The 21,988-nt window shown below is 36.9% G+C and overlaps 1 pseudogene; it reads right to left on the reverse strand.

Annotated features, from left to right (window-relative positions):
- Positions 1-4,312: 4,312 nt before the first annotated feature.
- Positions 4,313-4,724, reverse strand: LOC117027563 (60S ribosomal protein L28-like; annotated as a pseudogene).
- Positions 4,725-21,988: the final 17,264 nt, after the last annotated feature.

A 21,988-nucleotide genomic window follows, 5' to 3' on the forward strand; every position in this document is an offset into this window, starting at 1 on the left:
TGACAAACGAAAGTCCTGGATCAGATGGCTTCACAAGTGAATTTTACCAAAAATTCAAAAAAGAATTAACATGTATTCTTTTTATATTACTCCATAAAATTCAAGAGGAGGGAAGCCTCCCAAACTCATTCTTCAAGGCCGCCATTACCCTGATTCCAAAACCACACAAAGACATTACAAAAAAAGAAAATTATAGGTTGATATCCTTGATGAATATAGATGTCAAAATACTTAACAAAATATTGGCAAACCAAATTCAGCAGTACATAGAAAGATCACGCACCACAATAAAAGTGGGATTTATTCTTGGGATGCAAGGTTGGTTCCATATTTGCAAATCACTTAACATGAAACACCTCAAAAAAAAAAAATCACAGATCCTATCAATAGATGCAGAAAAAATGTCTGACAATATTCAGCACCGGTTTATAATAAAAGTCTCAGGAAAGGGAGAATACAGGGATACCTCAACATAATAAAGGCCATATATGACAAACCCACACCTAACATCCTGCTCAATGGGGAAATCTAAAAGTATTCCCCTTAAGATTAGGAACAAGAAAAGGATATCTGCTTTCACCAGTTTTATTCAACATAATACTGGAAGTCCTAGCCACAGCGATCAGACAAGGAAAAGAAGTAAAAGTCATCCAAATTGGAAAGGAAGAAGTAAAACTGTTATTACTTGTGGATGACATGATACATGTAGAGAACACCAAAGATTTCACCAAAAAATATTAGAACTGACAAATGAATTTTAAAAGTAGCAGGATACAAAATAAATACTCAGAAATCATTTGCACTTGCTATACTAATAACAAATTCTCAGAGAAATTTAGAAAAAATCCTATTTACAATTGCATCAAAAAAAGTAACTACAAACAAATTCAACCAAGTAAGTAAAACACCTGTACTCAGAAAATTATAAGATATTACAGAGAGAAATTAAAGAAGATACAAATAAATAAAAGCACATACGATGCTCATGGATAGGACGAATTATATAGTTAAAATGTCCATACTACCCAAAGCAATCTATAGATTTAATGGAATCCCTATCAAAATACCAATGGCATTTTTCACAGAACTAGAACAAATAATCCTAAAATTTATATGGAACCATAAGAGACCCCAAATAGCCATGACAATCTTGAAAAGAGAAGAACAAAGCTGGAGACATCATGCTACCTAATATCAAATTATACTACAAGGCCATAGTAATCAAAACAGCATGGTGTCGGCATAAACAGACAAATATATCAATGGAACAAAATAGAGAACCCAGAAATAAACCTATGCCGATATGGTCATTTAATTAATGACAAATAGAATTTACACTGGGGCAAAGACAGTGTAAATTCAATAAACAGTGCTGAAAAACAGAACAGATATGAGGTCTGACAATTAAGTTCGCAGACAATGTTGCAATGATGTTGCTAAACTTAGTTGATATCAGAGGGATAATCACTGTGAATTTATACCAACTGGACAAACAGTTACCTGAGTTTACTGCTTCAAAGTGCTAAAAAAGGCTGCAGGACAAGATTAGACGACCAGAATTTTTCTGCAGCAATTCATGGCTCTTGCATCACTACAATGCACCAGCTCACACGGCACTGTCTGTGAGGGAGATTTTAGCAAGTCGACAAATAACTGTATTGGAACACCCTCCCTTCTCACTTGATCTGCCCCAAATGACTTCATTCTTTAACCCAAAGATGAAGGAAATATTGAAAGGAAGACATTTTGATGACATTAAGGATATCAGGGGTAATAAGATGACAGCTCTGATGGCCATTCCAGAAAAAGAGTTCCAAAATTGCTTTGAAGGGGGGACTAGTCACTGGTGTCAGTGCATAACTTCCCAAAATGAGTACTTCGGAGATGACAGTAGTGATATTCAGCAATGAGGTATGCAGCAATTTTCCTAGGATGAGTTTGCAAATGTAATTTTTCTGACGTTCGTACCAGCAAAAAAATGTGAAAATGGACCACCTTCTTACTCCATTTACAAAAATACACTCAAAATGGATTAAAGACCTAAATGTAAAACCTGAAACCATAAAACTCGTAGGAGAAAATATAGGCAGTAAATTCTCAGACAACACCTGTGGTAATATTTTACTGATATATCTCTTCTGCCATGTGCTGTCTGTGAAGTGGCATGCCACTGGAGTTTTATTTTGCATTTTGTTGTTTACTAGAGAGGGGAGACATTTTTTTCTGAGTTTCTTTGCCATTTGTTTTTTCTCTTTCTTTATCCGTTTTTCTCATAGGTTATTTCTTTCATTAGGAAGAGTCCTTTATATATGTTGAATAAAAATTTGCAAAAGACACAGACTAAGGGAAGATTGGTTAATTTAATGTTTCTGTCTAGAAGTAGCTGTATTTGTTTTCTCCCTACTTTGAGCTGAACACAGGTGTCCTTTTAGTCCTTTTATAAATCACCTTCAACCCAGCTGGGTCATTTAAGTTTCGGTTCATAGTGCTTTTATTTGTCATTTGTTTCTAATTAAATTTCATTTGTGACTTCTTCATTGACCCGTGAATTTTTTAGAAGTATGTTTTTTGCCCTTACATAGGAGATCTTGTAACAGTTTCTGTTGAAGGTAAAATCATGTTTAGATTGAAATTGTGGCATGTATTAGTATTCATTTTCTTCATGTCTATTGATATTTTCCCTTGCTAGCTTATTTAGTGTTGGGGGTCTTTGTTTTTCAATATCTTCAGCTCCTCTTTTCCTATTTAGCACCTTGGTTATTGGGACTGTCTGACTAAACAGAGTCATGACTGGTTTGGCGGTTTGGACTTTCCACCACAGGGCCCTCTTGTGATATTTATGTGGAGGCCTTGGCTCAGTTACTGGCCTTGAGGGTCTCTTTTTCCCTTAGTTTGTACTTGTTGCCGGCCTGGAGTGTTGCAAAGGAGGGAATGTATCCATGTTTTGTAATATCCTCAAGGAAGGTGTCTTGAATGCTATTGATTATAACTTGTATAAAATGTTACAGTTTTCTTAGCAAATCGCTTTTCTTTTGTCATTAAAGCTCTTTATGTAGACATATTTACATTTGTGAAATAGGTTACTTATCTTACCTTGTTTACATAAGGAAGTTAGTATCAAGTAATGTAACATGCGTTTGTACTTCAGACGAGTTTTTATATTTCTCCTTAAAATGCCGCCTTTCTAAAGTTTATATCTATATGAGAAAAACATCAGCTTGGTTTGGTGTTTGCCTGATGACAGATTTGTAAATTTTCCCTTCAGTTGCAATTTTTAAAGATATCATTATTTAGCTGAATCTCAGGTTGACACTTGTAGCTTAATGTTAGCCATTTCACTGATTTTGGTCTGATTTTGCTGAATTGAGAGATTCGGGGTGTGGTGATACTGGTTAAACGTTTCTTGATTATTTTGCTCTTCATACCTGGAATAGTAACTGTTAGGAGCTTTATGACCCTCTAACCCCTAAGACCTCTGATCTGCATCCCCTCCCTTCCTCTGTAGGGATTGTTACTCAACATAGTCATTTTGCCTCTACTATGATGTCAATCTCATTTCTATAATGAAAATGTTCACTCATAGTGTTAATTGGACAAAAGTAACCTTTTAGATAATTCACCAAAAAGAGGGTTTATTCAGGTGGTGGCCAGTTAACTCAGTTGTTTTGGAGCATGGTCCTAATAACACCATTTGCCGATTTGATCCCCACATGGGCCACTGTGAGCTGCACCCGCCTTAAAAAAAAAAAAAAAAAAAAAAGAAGAGGTTATTGGGGATAAGAAAACAAAACCAGCACAGCAGTGTGGGAATACGCACCTTTGGGCCATTCATCCACGTGCAAACAAAAGTGCTCTCTCAAGATGGTTCCCTTATAACACCCCCTACAGGAAGTTAGAACCATAAAGTTTAACAGGAAGTTGGGCCTAGAGAGTAACAGGAAGCCCAGCTCCAGCCATAGACCTCCCAAGCCCTGGTCAATTTCCTTAAACGGCCAGTTGGCTTTTACCAATAGAGGATAAGTGAGTGGTCTATGATAAGACTGGTATTCGGGAGATTTAAATGCTTGATATTATCAGGTCAGGTACAGTCCTGCCACTTAGTGGCATGGATGACCCTGGTAAAAGTAACCTTCTTATACATCAACTTTTTTCCTTCCTTCCTTCCTTCCTTCCTTCCTTCCTTCCTTCCTTCCTTCCTTCCTTCCTTCCTTCCTTCCTTCCTTCCTTCCTTCCTTCCTTCCTTCCTTCCTTCCTTTACTTGGAGAAAGTCAGCTGATGCTTTATGCTGTAGTGTTTGTGGTCAGGAAGGTGCTCAGGAGCTCTGGCTGGGGCGAGCCTGCTTCCTCTTGTGTCACTGGCTCCTGGCTGCGCAGGATGGCACTGGCGCTGGGGGTGTCGGCCATGCGCAGACCTGGGCGGTACTTGTTCTTGGGGATCATGTTCCGGATGCTGCTGAGGGGGGCCCCAGCCTTCGTGTTGATGTTTGTCCTCATGTAGGAGGTGGATGGCTTTCACTGGCTAGATCTCCACTTCATGACGACCACCACACCTCTGCGGTTGGCCCCTGGCTCCAGGTCCATATTCTTGCGGTGAATCAGCCCGTTACAGCGGAAGGAGTTGCAGGCTTTCACATTATTGGGCTCAGTGCTGTATGTAGGCTTGTTCCTTCTGATCAGGACGCTGGAGCAGTTGCGCACAGCCTTCCATTGCAGATGCGTGAACATGGTGACAGCACCTCTCCTTGCAGCAGCGAGAGACAGAAAGGGCAACTTCCTTCTCTTTAACATGGAGATATGAATACTAAGTATATTTAGCTTGTGTCTGTAGGATGTCTGCTATTTAAAATACAGTGTATTAGGCCATATAGCTCTATGCCTCAGTTTCCTCTTGCACAGCAATGGTGTCTACCTCATGTGAGATAAGCCAAGTAAAGGTATTATAAAGTTAACATATAGGAAGTCCCATATTTGATGGTGGTTGCGTTCAACTGAGGTATCTGTAATCATCTGATTACAGTACTTCACTTTCTTTTTGCCAGCTTAGTGGGACCCACTTCTGATCAACCAAATCAAAATTTGGGTGACTAAGAATCAAATTTAGAGTTGGTTCAAGGTCAATATATAAGGAAACAGTATGTCCAAGCTTAAGGAGTAGGCATGAGAAATAGGTTATTCAGTTGATATGTCCAAGTGTTATAAGGTTCTAAGGGAAGAAAATAAAACTAGTCGTTGGAGAGGGGAAAAAACATCCCTACAGAAATAACCAAATATGTCTTTTGGTTTTTTTCTCCACCCACAAATTTGATTATAAAATTCACACAGAAGAAATGTTGAAAGAAGGGTGCAGTGGACAAACATATTACCAGCACCTAGATACTGATATTTTGTTGTGTTTGCATTGTCAAATAAATATCCATCCTCTTACATTTTAGGTGCATTACAAACAAAGCTTAAGGTATGAACACACTTCTCACCCAAATACACAGCATGCATTGTGCAAACTAGAATTAAATATGTGTTGTTTTTTTGATTTACCAAGAATTTACATACAGTGAATTGTAACATTCTTAGGTGTACCATTGAATGAATTGGACACATGTTTACGCCTGTGTAACTCAAAGCCTACTGAGGTGTGAAACATTTCCATTCCCGCAGAAAATTCACTCATGCTCCTCCTTCCCAGTCAATACTCATGCCTCCTACCCCAAGGTAGTCAGTATTCTCATTTTCCTACCGTCTGTTGGTTTTGCTTGTTCTAAATGTTCATATCAGTGCAGTTACTCAGTGGGTAGTGTTTTCTGCCGGGCTCTTATGAAAAGCTGCTGTGAACATTCTTGCATCTCTTTATAGACATATGTTTATTTCTCTTGGGTAAATACCTACAAGTGGAGGTGAGAATAGTAGTTTAAAGTCCCCCCAACAGTGTGTGAACCTTTCCGTCACTCTACCTCCTTACCAGTAGTTGGTTGTCCTCTTTTAAATTGTAGCCTTTCTGCTTGGTGTGTGCTGCTGTGTCACTGTAATTTACTGTGCGTTTCCCTCATGACCAGTAGTGTGTTCCTGTTTATGTGCTTCTTGGCCACGTGCGTGTCTTCCTTTGTGAGGTCTGTCTTCAGAACGTTTGTCCTTTAAAAAACTGGGGTGTTTTCGTATTACTGAGTTGTAAGAGCTCTTTATAAATTCTGGCCGCAAATACTTTGTGTGCAGCATGTCTTACAATGATTTTTCTCCAGTTTGCCTCTTTTTTTCCTCCCTCCGTTTCTCTTTTGCTCCCACCCTCCTTCCTTGCCTTACTTCTATTTTTCCTTCCTTTCTTTCTTTCCACCTTCAATACTATTTTATATTAATTTCGTATATACTCCATAGTTGTTAGTCATTTATATAATTTAATAAGTGATCCCTTTAACTAGTGTAATGCCCACCTGGCACTATGCATAGTTTTACCATATTCTGGACAATATTCTCTGTGCTGTACTTTACATCCCTATGACTATTTAACCCATTTGTACTTCTTAATTCCTTCACCATTTTCGAAGTGGCCCCAACCTGCCTCCCAAGTATCACCATAATAAACCTAATACCCATTTGATACTATACATGGTTGTTATGATATTATTAACTATATTTTTATGCCATGCTCTACTTTCCAATGACAACTGTTTAACAACCAATTTGTAAGTCTTGATTCCTTCCCTTTCTCACTCACCTTCACCCCTATCCCATCTGGCAACCATTCATATATACTCTGGATTTATGAGTTTGTTTCTGTTTTATTTGTTTGTTTACATTGTTCTTAGATACCACCAATAAGCAAATTCACAATTCATCTGTTCTTCTCTGACATACTCCATCTTGCACAGTACCCTCCTGCTCCATCCATGTCACTATAGATGGCAAGAACCCATTCCCTTCCATGGCTGAGCAATATTCCTTTGTATGTAAGTACCACCTACTCTTTATCCATACTCTTTATCCAACAGACACCCAGGCTGCCTCCACACCTTGGCTATTGTGAACAATGCTGCAATGAACATATGAATGTACACAATCCCTTGAAGTGGGGTTTTGGTTTCTTCAAACAAATGCCCTGTAGTGGGATTACGGAATCGTTATTTGTCTCTTATTACAGCCTTTGTTTTGAAGTCTATTTTGTCTGGTACATGTATTGCTACTGCAGCTTCTATCTGTTTGGTTTTCCTGTTTCAATTTTCATGAAATGTTTTTTTTTCCCATTTCTTTGCTTTCAACCTCTTTGTGCCTTTTGATCTGAACTGTGTCTCTGCAGGCAGTATATTTAAGGGGTTTTTGTTTGTTTGTTTTTTTCCCCATTTGGCCACTCTATCTTTTATTTGGAGCATTTAATCCATTTACACTTAAAGTAATTGTTGATATATATGTAGTTATTTCCATTTTATTATTCATAGTTTTGATTTTCTTTGTTTTCTTCTTATTATCACTTTATTTCCTGCCAATCCCTTCTGGCCTGCAAAGTTTCTGTTGAGAAATCAGCTGATAGCGTTATGTGAGCTTCCTTGTAGGTGACAAACTGTTTTTCTCTTGCTGCTTTTAGGATTCTCTCTTTGTCTGTAAGCATTGACATTTTAATTATGATGTGTCTTGGTGTGGGCCTCTTTGGTTTCATCTTATTTGAGACTCTGTGTTTCCTGGATATGTATGTCTACTTTCTTTGCCAAGTTTGGGAAGTTTTCCATCGTTATTTCTCCAAAAAGAAATATCCTTTTTTTATCCTTCCTTGCTCTATCTCTTCACTTGATGTTGTGCCAGAGGCCCCTTAAACTCTCCTCTTTGATTCTTTTCGGATTTTTTTTTTTTTTTTTTTTGCTATTCTGCTTGAGTGTTTTGTGCTACCTTATCTTCTGAATCACTGATTTGATCCCTGTTTCATATAATATATTATTCACTCTCCATTTGTTTTCTGAACAGTATTTCTTGATCACCAGATGTTCTAAATTTTATGAAGTTTGAATTTATGGGATTTTTCCCCCCATAAATTGGGATTATTTTTACTGTTCTTTGTGTCCTAAGAAACGTTTGCCTCTTTCCAGGCTTCAAGGAAATTGCCCTATTTTCTGTTAGACTATTATAGTGGTGCTTTTATGTTTTTTAAAATTTCATGATTGATCTCTTATGTGATTCCTGGATTAAAACTGATTGTATGCATGATTTTCATGTTTTGAAATGCATCGAGAGTTGCTTTATAGCCCTGTGTATGGTTTACAGGATGAATTTTGAAGAAGGTATATTATGCATTTGTTTTCTATAATGTTCTAGAGAAGTCAGATAAGATGACCATCTTACATCTTCTTTGTTCTTGCTGAATTTTTTTTAGGAGGTGGTGTATGATTAGTCCATTAAAATTGTTGAGAGATAGGAGTTAAAGTTGTCTACTTACCTTTGGTGAATTTGTCTTTTTCTCTTTATTATATCAGTTTTTGCTTTATGTATTTTGAGTCCCTCATGACAACATGCACCTTACGTCTATTATGGCTCCTCAATCATGTGCCCTTGTTAATATTAGTAATTGTCCTTTTAATAAAATCTTTGGAAATATTCTTTACCTTGAAATCTACTTTATCTGGTAGTCATATAGCCAGCCATTCTATTACTAGAAAAAGCCTTCTTTTGCTTACTAATCGCAGGTTCTATCTTTTCCATCCATTTACTTTCCACCTGTGTCTTTATATTAAAAATAAGTCTCTTGTAGACAGCATACAGTTGAATCTTGTATTTTTATCTATTTCTGCCTTTTAATTTAAATGTTTATATTTAATGTAATTATTAACATGGTTGGATAAAGACCTGCCATTTTTATATTGTTTTCATTACTTTTTGACTTTTTATCTCTATCTCTTGATGTTACTTATTGTTTCATTATGAGATTACAATATATGTCCTTAACTTTTTCCATTCTATTTTGTGTTAATATTGTACCACTCCTTTCAAAATTTAAGAATCTTGCACCTTTATATTTTGATATACCACCTTTTTTCCTTGTATCTTATGCAGTACTTGATATTTTTATTGTATTTAGATAGACAAGATATAAAACCCACGGCATATAATTTTTGCTTTATCCAGTTGTATGTATTTTAAAGCAGTTTAGTGAAAAAGAGTGGGTTTTTTGTGTGTGTGTTTTGTTTTTATTTTTAATAATTTCTCACATAGTCTCCATTTTTCCCAAAACACTGAGTTTCCATCTGGTATCATTTCCCTTCACCCTGAAGACCTCGTACAGCAGGTTTTACGACAACAGATTCTCTTCGGTTTCTTTTACCTGAAAGTGTCTTTTTTTGGGGTGGCGGGGGAAGGTTGACTTTGCTGAGGTATTGTTTATGTATAATAAACTGCATCCATTTGAAGTTATTCAGATTGTTTTAGCTGGCAATGAACTTACTTGAACTCAAATCCTGTCTCCTCTGTGGTGGGCAGCAGCTGAGACTCTTTAGTCTGAGTTGGCTGTTTGATGTCTGCTGTCTTCCACTCTTGTAGTTTACAGGAGTGCCAGGTATTTGGACAGCTGCCATGTAGACTTGGGGCTTCCCTTCTATGGCTCTTCAGTTGTGCATCTCCCATGATTTTCTAGCTGCCGTACTCACCTAGTCTGTCCTCGGATTCCTCAACCAGCATGTTTGCAGTTTTCTCTCTGAATTTCAACTATCCAGTGGCCCCAACTCATAAAGAGAACAGGAAACTCACTCAGTGCTTCCCTCTTTTTGGGGTGTTGTCTCCTGTCCAGTTTCTGGTTGTTTTTGTTTGCTCTTTAATGTTTTCAGATGGTTGCCTTAATGTTTGTAATTAAGTTTGTAATTGTTATGTCAGGGAATTGACACATATGATCTATTCCTCCACGAACAGAGGTGGAACTCTTTTTGTTTGTTCTTAATCTGGGTTATTTGAGATTTGGGGAGGCCTTTACTATATTGGGTTAAAAACCAAGGCAGTTCCCCAAACTCATGGCAAATGATGTTCATTAAATGCTCGTTTAATATGCCAACACCGTACATAACTTTGCGGATCATGTTAATACCACTACAGTGGTGTGTTATTTTTCCCCTCGTTTTCATCGATTAGGAGATTGGTACTTAGGGCAGTTAGGTTCACATTCAGATGGCTGGCTGATGGCACAGCTGGGATTCAAATCCTGTTTAATTTTTTTGGTTCAAGAGCTCAAGTTGTTAATTAACACGCATGGTGCTACCTTCTTCATGTTCCTAATTTACCTCTAACTATATAAATTCTACCTGAAAAAATGTGGAAATAAAAGAATGACAGAAAAGATGAACTATAGCATTATAAAACATATTGTGGTCTAGGAAATGGAAGTACCAATATTACCGAGAATCACTCTACCTATGACCAGTTCTTCCCAGCCTACCTTCAATTGTAGTTCTTCTGTGATTACTTCTTCTCCATCACTGATTAGTCCTGCACAATCATTTAACAAACAAGGTATCAAACCATAATACAAATTCAGGTGATTTGGGGGTTTTTATTGTTCATTTAAAATATCTAATATTCAGTTTGAAGTAGTGATTAATTTTGCTAATTCAAACCAACACTTCAGAGTAAGAGGCCAAAAGTTGAAATGGTATTTTCCTTTCTTTACTGTACATTATAATGGGATACGTTATAATGGGAGTGTTCGTCACTTCTCATGCAATGCAATAGAGAAAGCGATGATTGTAAATTTGTTTTCAAACAATGTTTTCAATGAAGGGATTTTTCTTTCCATAAGAATAAATGCATGTTTTTATTTCTCGAGCAGGAGTAAGATCTGAATCCACTCATGAAATTTTTGTACTTTTGAGTTTGTGTTTACTTTTTGTGAACATAGAAATGTTACTTTTCTCCTCTAGACGAATATCCATATGTATACTCCTATTCCAAGAGGAATCCAGATGTTACAGCAGTAACGTAAGTATTTTTCAGAAGTTATAAAGTGATTTTTGAATCTAAAAAGGAATATATTTGCTTTCGGCTTCTTAGGAATAATTAATTTGCTTAAGGCCCATTTTATTGTAAATTTCTTTTTCTAAAAGGCTGTTTTGTATTTCTTAAGTAATGTTGAAAATCAGGTGAAAAGGACCTCTTTGAACAACACTGGCCATCCCATATCTAGATTTTCATGTCGAATTGTACTATCTACTCATGCAGATGTAAGTAGTCACAAGGTAATATTGCATATGTATGGATTTTAATGACATGATGTATTTTTCTTAAATCCAAGATGCCCTTGGTGGTAACAAATACCATTTTTTTTCTTTCAACAACAACAAAAAAATTACAGTGTATAGAAAACTTGAATGAGTGAACACCTATATAGTATTTTCTTTTATATGTATACATATACATATATATACACACACACACAAGCATACGTATATTTTCACGTGCCATTTGAAAATCAAGATGCAGACTTCTTGATACCCTAATACTTTTCCATGTATCCCTGAAGTAGTAACACAATTCCTTTCCATACCCACAACACGGTTACTAACCCTCAAAAAAATAACATGATATAGTAATAATATAGTCCATATTCAGATTTCCCCATCCATCCCAGACTGTCCTTTAATTGCTGTTATATTTTTCTCTTGGTCCCAAATCCAATTAAGTTAGGACCTACTCAATTAAATCATAATACAATTGGTTAACATTCTTTTGAATTGCCTTTAACCTAGAAAAGGTTTGTGTTTTTATCAACATGTTTGCATTTATTTCTTTATAATTAAGAAACAAATATTTTCAAAAAGAATGAGTTCAGTCAGTACCCAGTTTGCCCCACCCTTATCTAGTGATTTTTCAATTTTCAATGTTTATCAATTTGATATCTTGCCCTTTATTTTTAACTATTTCCTTGTCTTCTGTCATTATTCATTTTGTGGTTTCTGTACTGCATTCCTGAGATCTATCTATTGTCCAAAAAGTCTCGTACTTTTTATTAAAAAATGACACTTAGAAACCCAGAATTGGACATTATGTACTGCTTTTAGAGAAAAAATGCCTAAGAAATTAAAACCACTGCTGTTATGCTGTGACACGCCATTCTTTATAAGCATCCCAATTTTAGAGACTAAAATATGAAAAACTGTGACTTAGAAAATTTCTAACATTTTCAGAAGTGTCATGATAGACTGAATCCCCATACTCTTTACTCGGCTTCAACATTTACCGTTTTGTGACCAATCTTGTCCCTCCTTCTCTCCCTCCCTTTCTTCCTTCTTCCGTTTTCACACATACAGACACTCCTATGAGGTTATTTTGAAACAATCCCATACATTTTTAAACGGTAAACAGAAATTCCCCTTTAAAAATATAACCACGAAACCATTACCATACTCAAAATATAGATTTCTTCTTTCAAGTAAAAGAATATACGGGTTTTGGAAAGTTTGGAAAATATAAAAAGTAAAAGCAATAAATAAAAATCACTCATCATTAGCAGCCATCATTACTCTTTAGATGTAAATATACAAAATCTTCCAAACTTTCCAACCTGTTTTTACCCATAACTATGATTTTTTTATTATTAGTTTCAGGTGTGTAAAACACCATAACGATTAGACATTTACACACTTCAAAAAGTGATAACCCCAACTAGTCTACCACCATTTGACATCATACATAGCTATAACAATACATTGACTATATTCCCTATGCTGTACTTTACATCCCATGACTATACATATATATATATTTTTAATAATAACAATGTTATTTTCTATTAGTTTCAGGGCTACAGCACAGTGGTTAGACATTTATGTAATTTAAGAAGTTTTCCAACCAATAAGTTTAGTACCTATCTGACACCATACATAGTTTTTACAGTATGGACTATATTCCCCACACTGTAATTCACATCCCCATGACTATTTTGTGACTACCCATTTGTACTTCCTAATCCCTTTTAACCTTTCTCACCCATCCTCCCCTCTAGCAACCATCAGTTTGTATTTTGTATTTATAAATCTGTTTCTGATTTGTTTGTTTGTTTATTTTATTCTTTAGATTCCACATATAAGCAAGATCAAATGGTATTTGTCTTTCTCAGTCCGACTTATTTCACATAACATAGTATGCTCTAGGACCATCCATGTTGTTTCACATGGTAAGATTTCATAATTTTTTATGGTAGAATAATTCTCCGTTGTATAAATGTACAACAATTTCTTTATCCAGTCATCTATTGATGAGCATTTCAGTTGTTTCTATATCTTGGCTACTGTGAATAGCACTATAGTAAACATAGGGGTGCATGTATTTTTTTGAAATTACTGTTTTGGTTTTCTTTGGATAAATATCCAGAAGTAGAATTGCTGGGTCATAAGGTAGTACTTTTAAATTTTTGAGGGACCTGAATACTGCTTTCCATAATGGCTGCACCAGATTGCAGTCCCACCAACAGTGCACGAGGGTTCCATTGTGTCCACATCCTCACCAAGACTTGTTCTTTTTTGAATTATTGATGACAGCCATTCTGACAGGAGTCTGGTAGTATTTCACTGTAGTTTTTATTTGCATGTCACTGTTGGTTAGTGACATTGAGCATCTTTTCATGTCTATTAGCCACCTGTATGCTCACTTTGTAGAAATGTCTCCTTACATCTTTGGGCAGTTTTTTAATTGGATTCTTTGTTTTTTGAGGTGGAGTTGTATGAGTTTTTTCATAAATTTTGGATACTAACCCCTTATCACATGTACCATTGGCAAATATCTTTTTCCATTCAGTAGGATGGCTTTTTGTTTTCACTTATACACATATAAAGTGTATTTCATTTATTATTAGTATTATTAGTTTCAGGTGTACAAAACAAAGTAATAGTTAGACATTTTCAGCCCTCACAAAGTGATGACTCCCCCAATTTACAACCCTTCTCACATGATATATAGCTGTTACAATACCATTGACTATATTCCCAATGCTGTACTTTACATCCTGTGACAACAGGAGATCTGAAAATTACATTCGCAAAATCATCCTAGAGAAAGATATGCATACTTCGTTGCTGAATATCACTACCATCACCTGCGACGTACTTCCATTGGGAAGCCATGCACTGATACCAGCACCTAGTTCACCCTTCAAAACAATTTTAGAACTCTTTTTCTGGAATGGCCATCAAAGCTGTCATCGTATTGCCCTCGATGTACTGAATGTCATCAAAATATCTTCCTTTCAATACTTCCTTTATCTTTGGGTAAAGAAAGAAGTCATTTGGGGCAGATCAGGTGAGTTATGTGTTTACTGGCTAAAAACTCCCTCACAAACAGTGCCATGTGAGCTGGTGCATTGTCGTGATGCAAGAGCCGTGGATTGTTGGCAAAAAGTTCAGGTCGTCTAACTTTTTCACATAGCCTTTTCAGCACTTCCAAATAGTAAACTTGGATAACTGTTTGTCCAGTTGGTACAAATTCATAATTAATTATCTCTCTGATATCAAAAATGGTTAGCAACATTGTTGCAACAAGTTCACAAACTTAATTCCAGACCATATATAGGTATGTGTGTGTATATATATACATATATATATATATATATATATATATATATATATATATATATATATATCTTTTTGTTTGTTGATGGTTTCCTTTGCTGTGCAAAACGTTTTCAGTTTGATGTAGTGCCATTTTCTTTCCTTTGTTTGCCTTGCCCGAGTGGATACAGTAGCAAAAATATTACCATGGGTAATGTCTGCAAGTTTAGTTCCTATATTTTTTTTCTAAGAGTTTTATGGTTTTGGGTCTTCCATTTAAGTCTTTAATCCATTGTGAGTTTATTCTTGTATACAGTGTATGATGGTGATCCATTTTCATTTTTTGCATGTATCTGTCCAGATTTCCCAGTACCACTTATTCAATAGATTGTCCTTACCCCAGTGTAAATTCTTGCTTCCTTTGTCATTAAATGACCATATCAGCATGGGTATATTTCTGGACTCTCTATTCTGTTCCATTGATCTATGTGTCTGTTTTTATGTCAGAACCATGCTGTTTTGATTACTTGTAGTATAATTTGTAGTATAATTTGTAGTATAACTTGTAGTATAATTTGATATTAGGTGGTGTGATACCTTCAGTTTTGTCTTCTTTCTCAGGATTGCCAAGGCTATTGGTGATCTTTTATGGTTTTAGGATTATTTGTTGCAGTTGTGTAAATAATGAGAAATTTTGGTGTTTTGATGGGGGTTGCATTGAACCTATAGAGTACTTTGGGTAGTGTGGACATTTTAACTATATTACTTCTTCCTATCCAGGAGTATAGGAAATGTTTCCATTTATTTGTGTCCTCTTTAATTTCTCTCTTCAATGTCTTATAATTTTCTTAGTATGTTTTTTTCATTTCCTTAAATTTATTCCTAAGTATTTTATTTTTTAAAAATGCAATTGTACATGTTTTTTCTAAATTTCTTTTTCTCATAGTTTCTTATTGGTGTATAAAAATGCAACCGATTTCTGAATATTAATATTGTATCCTGCTACTTTACTAAATTCATTAATCAGTTCTAATAATTTTTTGGTGGAATCTTTGGGGTTCTCTCTATATAGTATCATGTCATCTGCAAATAATGACAGTTTGACTTCATCCTTTCTTGTTTAGATGCCCTTTATGTGTTTTTCTTGTCTGCTTGCTCTGGCTAGGACTTCCAGTACTATGTTGGATAAAAGGGTGAAAGTGGGCATCGTTGTCTTGTTCCTGATCTTAAGGAGAATGCTTTGACCTTTACCAAATTGAGTATGATATTAGCTGTGTGTTAGCTAATATCTGGCCGTTCTATTCCACATTTGCCTAGAGTTTTTATCATAAATAGATGCTCGATTTTGTCAAATGCTTTTTCTTCATCTGTGGATATGACCATATGATTTTTATTTTTCATTCTCTCTGTGTGCTGAATAACGTTAATTGATTTGAAAATATTGAACCAAACTTTCAGAGCAGGAATGAATCCAACTTGATTGTGATTTATAATCTTTTTAACGTATAGCTGAATTTGGTTTGCTAATATCTTGTTGAGGATTTTTGGCATCTATCTTCATTAGGGATATCAGCCTATACTTTTCTTGTTGTTGTTTTGTTTTTGTGATATCTTCATCTGGTTTTGGATTCCAGGTAACGGTGGCCTCATAATATGAGCCAGGGAGACTTTTCTTCTTTTGGAATTTTTGAAATACTTGGAAGAGAATAGTTATTAATTGGTTTTTGAATGTTTGGTGAAATTTACCTGTTTAGGCATGTGGTCCAGGACTTTTGTTTGTTGGGAGCTCATTGGTTACTGATTGAATTTCATTGGTAGTAATTGGTCTGTTCAGATGTTTTGTTTCTTGATACAGTCTTGGAAGATTGTATGCTGGTAGGAATTTATCCATTTCTTCCAGATTATCCACTTTATTGGCGTATAGTTACTTGTAGTATTTTCTAATTTTTTTTTTTTTTTTTTTTTTTTGTATTTCTGTGGTGTCTGTTGTCACTTCTTCTCTTTCATTTCTGATTTTATATTTAGGTCCTCTCTCTTTTTTTCTTGATTAGTGTGGTTAAAGGCTTGTTAATTTTGTTTATCTCTCCAAAAAAAAGCAGTTCTTGGTTTCATTGCTGTTTTGTCGAGTTTTTCAATCTCGATTTTATTTATTTATGATCTGGTCTTCATTACTTCCTTCCTTCTACTCACTTTGGACTTTGTTTGCTCTTCTTTTCCAGTTCCCTTAGGTGTAAAGTTAGACTGTTCATTTGAGAATTTTCTTATTTCTGGAGGCAGGCCTGCATTGCTATGAATTTTCCTCTTACGATTGTTTTTGCTGTGTCATTGTTTTCATTTTCATTTGTCTCAATATCTTTGGATTTCTTCGTTGACATCATTGTTGACCTATTGATTATTCAGTAGCATGTTATTTAGCCTCCATGTGTTTTTGTATTTTTCAGTTTTTCTTGTAATTGATGTAGTTTCATATTTTTGTGGTTAGGGAAAACTCTAGATATGAATTCAGTGTTCTTAAATATACTGAGAATTGTTTTGTGGCCTAATGTGGACTATCCTGGTAAATGTTCCATGTGCACCTGAAAGGAATGTATATTATGGTGCTTTGGGGGGAAATACTCTAAAAATATAAATTAAATCCATCTGGTCTAGTGTGTCATTCAAAGCCACTGTTTCCTTGTCGATTTCCTGTAGGGAAGATCTGTCTGTTGGTGTCAGTGGGGTTAATGTGTGCTACTCTGATGGTGGCACCGTCGATCTCTGCTTTATGTCATTCAAATTTTGTTTTATCTATTTAGGCGCTCCTATGTAGGCAGCATAAATGTTTACTAGGGTGATGTCCTCTTATTGTATTGAATGCTTTATTATTACATAATGTGCTTTTTTTCTCATTATAGTCTTTGTTTTAAAGTCTATTTGTCTGATACAAATATCAGTACCCAGCTTTTCTACCATTTCCATTTGCATGAAATATCTTTTTCCATCCCTTTGCTTTCAGTCTGACTGTCTTTTGATCTGACATGGGTTGCTTTTATACAGCATATGTATGCATCCTATTTTGTTTTTTTTTAATTAATTTATCTTTTTTATTAGTTTCAGGTGTACAAAGCAACATAATAGTGAAACTTTAAACCCGCATAAAGTTATAACCCACCCCCCAATCTGCTACACCTCTGACATCTTATATAACCGTTACAATATCATTGACTATCTTCCTTATATTGTACTCCACATCCCGTGACTATATATACCTATATATTTAGTTATAGTTGACATTCAATATTAGTCTACTTCAGTTTCAGGTGTGTAGCACATTGTACACAGTCTATAAAGTGATGCCCCTGATAAGTTCAGTCCCCATTTTGCACCTCACATGATCTTCACAACATTGTTGATTATATTCCTCATACTGTATTAACTACCAATTTATATTTCTTAATACGTTTCCCTTTTTCACCCTGCCCTCAACCCCATTCTCATCTATCACCCTGCTAGATCTTGTATCTATCTGGTGCCATACCTAGTTATTAAATTAGTATTCATTATATTCCTTATGCTATATCCCACATCGCCATGACTACTGTGTAACACCAATTTGTATTTCTTAATCTCTTCCTCTTTCACCCATCCTTAACCCCCCTCCCATCTTCAGAAAGTCCCTCCAACATTCCTTGTAATACTGTTTTGGCAGTGATGAGTTCCTTCAGCTTTTTCTTGTCTGGGAAGCATCTTATCTGTCCTTCAATTCTAAATGGTAACTTTGCTGGATAGAGTAATCTTGGTTGGAGGTCTTTGCTTTTCATCACTTGGAATATTTCCTGCCACTCCCTCCTTGCCTGCCAACTTTCTGTTGAGAAATCAACTGCCAGTCTTCTGGGGGCTCCCTTGTAGGTAGGTAACTAACTGCTTTTCTCTCGATGGTATTTAACCTTTGGCATTTTAATTATGATTTGTCTTGGTGTTAACCCCTTTGGGTTCATCTTGTTTGGGACACTGTGCTTTCTGGATTGTATATCTATTTCCTTCACCAGGTTAGGGAAGTTTTCTGTCATTATTTCTTCAAATAGGTTTTCAATTCCTTGCTCTCTCTCTTCTCCTTTGGTACTCCTATAATGCAAATGTTGGTACACTTGATATTGCCCCTTAAACTCTTCTCAAGTTTTGGATTCTTTTTTCTTTTTCTCTTCTGGTTCAGTGTTTTCTGCTATCTTATCTTCTATATCACTGGTTGGATTCTCTGCTTCATCTAACAACTGTTGCTTCCCTTTAATATATTCTTCATTTCTGTTATTGTATCCTATATTTCTGACTTGTTCTTTTTCATGATTTCCATCGCCATTTTTATGCTTCCTATCTCTCTGTTGAAGTTCTCCCTGAGATCATTGAGCATTGTTATAACCAGTGTTTGGAACTCTGCATCTGATAGTTTGCTTATCTCCATTTCACTTACTTCTTTTTATGCAGCTTTCTTCTGTTATTTTATTTGGGACATGTTTCTTTGTCTCCCTATATTGCCTGCCTCCCTGTGTTTGTTTCCATGTATTAGGTAGGGATGCTATGTCTTCTGGTCTTAGTAGAGTGGCCTTACGTAGTAGGTGTGCTGTGCGGTTCAGTGGCACAGTCACCTGAGCCACATACTCCAGGTGTGTCCCTTGTGTGGATTGTATGCGCCCTCCTCTTTTAGTTGAGCATTAGTTGATAATTGTATATCAATGGGAGGGACTGACCCTGGGGCTCACTAGTTGTGAGGCCTGGTCTTGACTACAGTGAAAGAGTTGTGCAAAGCCTGATCCTACAAAGCCGCCTCTCCCTACCCTGTCCCACTCCAGACAACTCAGTTCCCTGCCACCTTTCCAGCCACTGCCCCAGCACTGGAGCTCAAAGCCAGTGATTCTATTGGTGAGTAAGTCTGCACGCAGTCCCTTTAAGAGGAGCGCTTTGGAGCACAGCCACCCTTTATCTCAGTCACAATCTCCACTGGTTTTCACGACCAGAAATTACGGAGACTTCTCTTTCTGGCACTGAAACCCTGGTTTGGGGTGGGGCTGGGACCTCTAGCTACTTTGGGGGGTTGGGGAACCCCTAAAGCTGAAATATCCCTCCTTATCTTTAATAGTCACACGTGGGTGTGGGACCAGCCTGTTGCGGGTCTCTGCCCTGCCTACCAGTCTGGAGGTGGCTTCTCTGTGCGTCCTTAGTTAAAAGGCTTCAGTTCAGCTTGATTTTAGGTGATTCTCAATAACAGTTGTTTTGTAGATTAATTTTAAATTTTATGTGGTAGTGAGAGAGGGTAAGCACAGTGTTTACCTACTGCATCATCTTGGTTGTCTCCTGAGTCCTGTCTGCTTATGCATTCAGCTACCTCATGTCTTCTTTTCATTGGAGCATTTAATCCATTTACATTCAACGTGATTATTGATAGGTACATCCTTATTGCCATTTTATGAATCATATTTTTTTATCTTCGTTTGTTTTTTTTCCTTGTTTCTTTGCTTAAAGACGTCCATTTAACATTTTTTGAAGACTGGCTCGGTTTTAATGAATTCCTTTACCTTTTTCTTTTCTGGGCAGCTCTCTAGCTCTTCTTCAATTTTAAATGATGACCTTGCTGTGTAGAGTAGTCTTGTTGTAGGCCTTTGTTTTCCATTACTTTGAATATTTCCTTGCACTCTGTTCTGGCTGGCAAATTTTCTATTGAGAAATCAGCTGACAGCCTATGGGAGCTCCCTTGTAAGTAACTAGCTGTCTTTCTCTTGCTGCTTTTTAAATCTTTCTTTATCTGTAACTTTTGCCTTTTGGTTTATGATGTGTCTGGGTTTGGGGTTCATCTTTTTTGGAGCTCTCTGCACTTCCTGAGCTAGTATGTCAATTTCCTTTGCCAGGGTAGGAAAGGTTTTAGTCATTATTTCTTCAAATTGGTTCTGATCCGTTGCTACCTCCCCACCTCCACCCACCCCCGTACTCCTATGATGTGAATGTTGTTCCACTTGATGTTATTTCACAGGTCCCTTAACACATTTTTGTTCTGCTGTTGTTGTTCCGATTGGGTATTTTCTGCTTCCTTGTCTTCTACATTGCTGACTCAGTCCTCTGCTTCATCTGATCTGCTCTTGATTCCTGATAGTGCAGTCTTCACCTCACTTATTGTATTTTTTATTTCTGAGTGTGTTTTTTTAATGCTTTATATGGTCGTCTTTATACTTACTATATCTTTGTTGAAATTTTCACTACGTTCTTTAAGTATTCTTATAACAAGTGTTTTAAACTCTGCTTTGGTAGGTTGGTTTCTTCCATTTCATTTAGTTCAATTTCTGGAGGCTTCTCCTGTTCTTTTATTTGGGACGTGTTTCTTTGTTTCCTCATTCTGGCTGCCTCTCTGTGCTTACTTTTGTGTATTAGGTAGATCTGCAATGTCCCTCAGTCTTTTCTCAATGGCCTAATATAGTATGTGTTCCATGTAGTTCCATGGCACAATCTCCCTGGTCACCTGTGTGTGTTCCAGGGATTCCCTTGACTGTGTTCTCCTGTTGTAGGTTAGCCTTGATTGCTTTTGGTGCTTCAGTAGATGGGATCGATTCCCAGGCTGATTGACTGTGAGAATTGGCTACGATCACAGTGAATAGGCTGCTGTGTGGTAGTTGACCCCTGAAAGGGGGATTCATGGCTATGGGTTCTATGTCTGTTGATAACCCCCCTTAGAGTGTGGCACCTATTGGGCTAACCAGGTGATGCTCTGGTGTGGTCTGAGGCTGGCCCCAGTGTATGGTTTTGTGGTGTCTCCTGATAGAGGTTCCTGTATAGTAGGCCAATTTCAGCCTTGCCTGTTACCGTGTTTTCCCAAAAATAAGACCTAACTGGAAAATAAGCCCTAGCATGATTTTTCAGGATGACATCCACTGAGCATAAGCCCTAATGCATCTTTTGGATCAAAAGTTAATATAAGACCGGGTATTATTTTTGGGAAAACAGAGTACTGGCCACAGTTTCCTGGTAGGATTCACAAAGCTATATGTGGTTGGCTCCTCTACGTACTGGACTTAGAGGCATGCAGGTGTGGCTTCCCTATTAACCAAGGCTGGCTGCCACCAGTAGAGGACTTGGGAGAGCTTAGCAAAAGGCCCAGTTCCCCGTAGGCCTATTTCCACCTGAGGGTTGCTCATAATGCTCAGCCTTTGAGAGAGCCTCCTTACTTGCGCAGGCCAGGTAGTGGTGCAGGTGTCGAGAGTGCCTTCCATGATGCAGCACTTGCTATGTGAGATTCTACCTGATCACTGTTGTCTCAGATTTGGCCCTTTGATGGTGACTTCAGCACAGCACAGATGGCGCCCTCCTGTAGGCTACATGTGTGGCAGGCTCCACACAGTCATAATAACTGCTGTCCCTCCAGCCCTCACTCAGAAGCCACTCACCTTACTCTTACCCCATATATCTGTGGCGCCTCTCAAGTTGTCACCCCTCCTCTGGAGACCAAGTGAGTGAGTCTGTGCACCGGCT

Source organism: Rhinolophus ferrumequinum, chromosome 9, assembly GCF_004115265.2.
Source record: "Rhinolophus ferrumequinum isolate MPI-CBG mRhiFer1 chromosome 9, mRhiFer1_v1.p, whole genome shotgun sequence".
NCBI classification, from domain to species: domain Eukaryota; kingdom Metazoa; phylum Chordata; class Mammalia; order Chiroptera; family Rhinolophidae; genus Rhinolophus; species Rhinolophus ferrumequinum.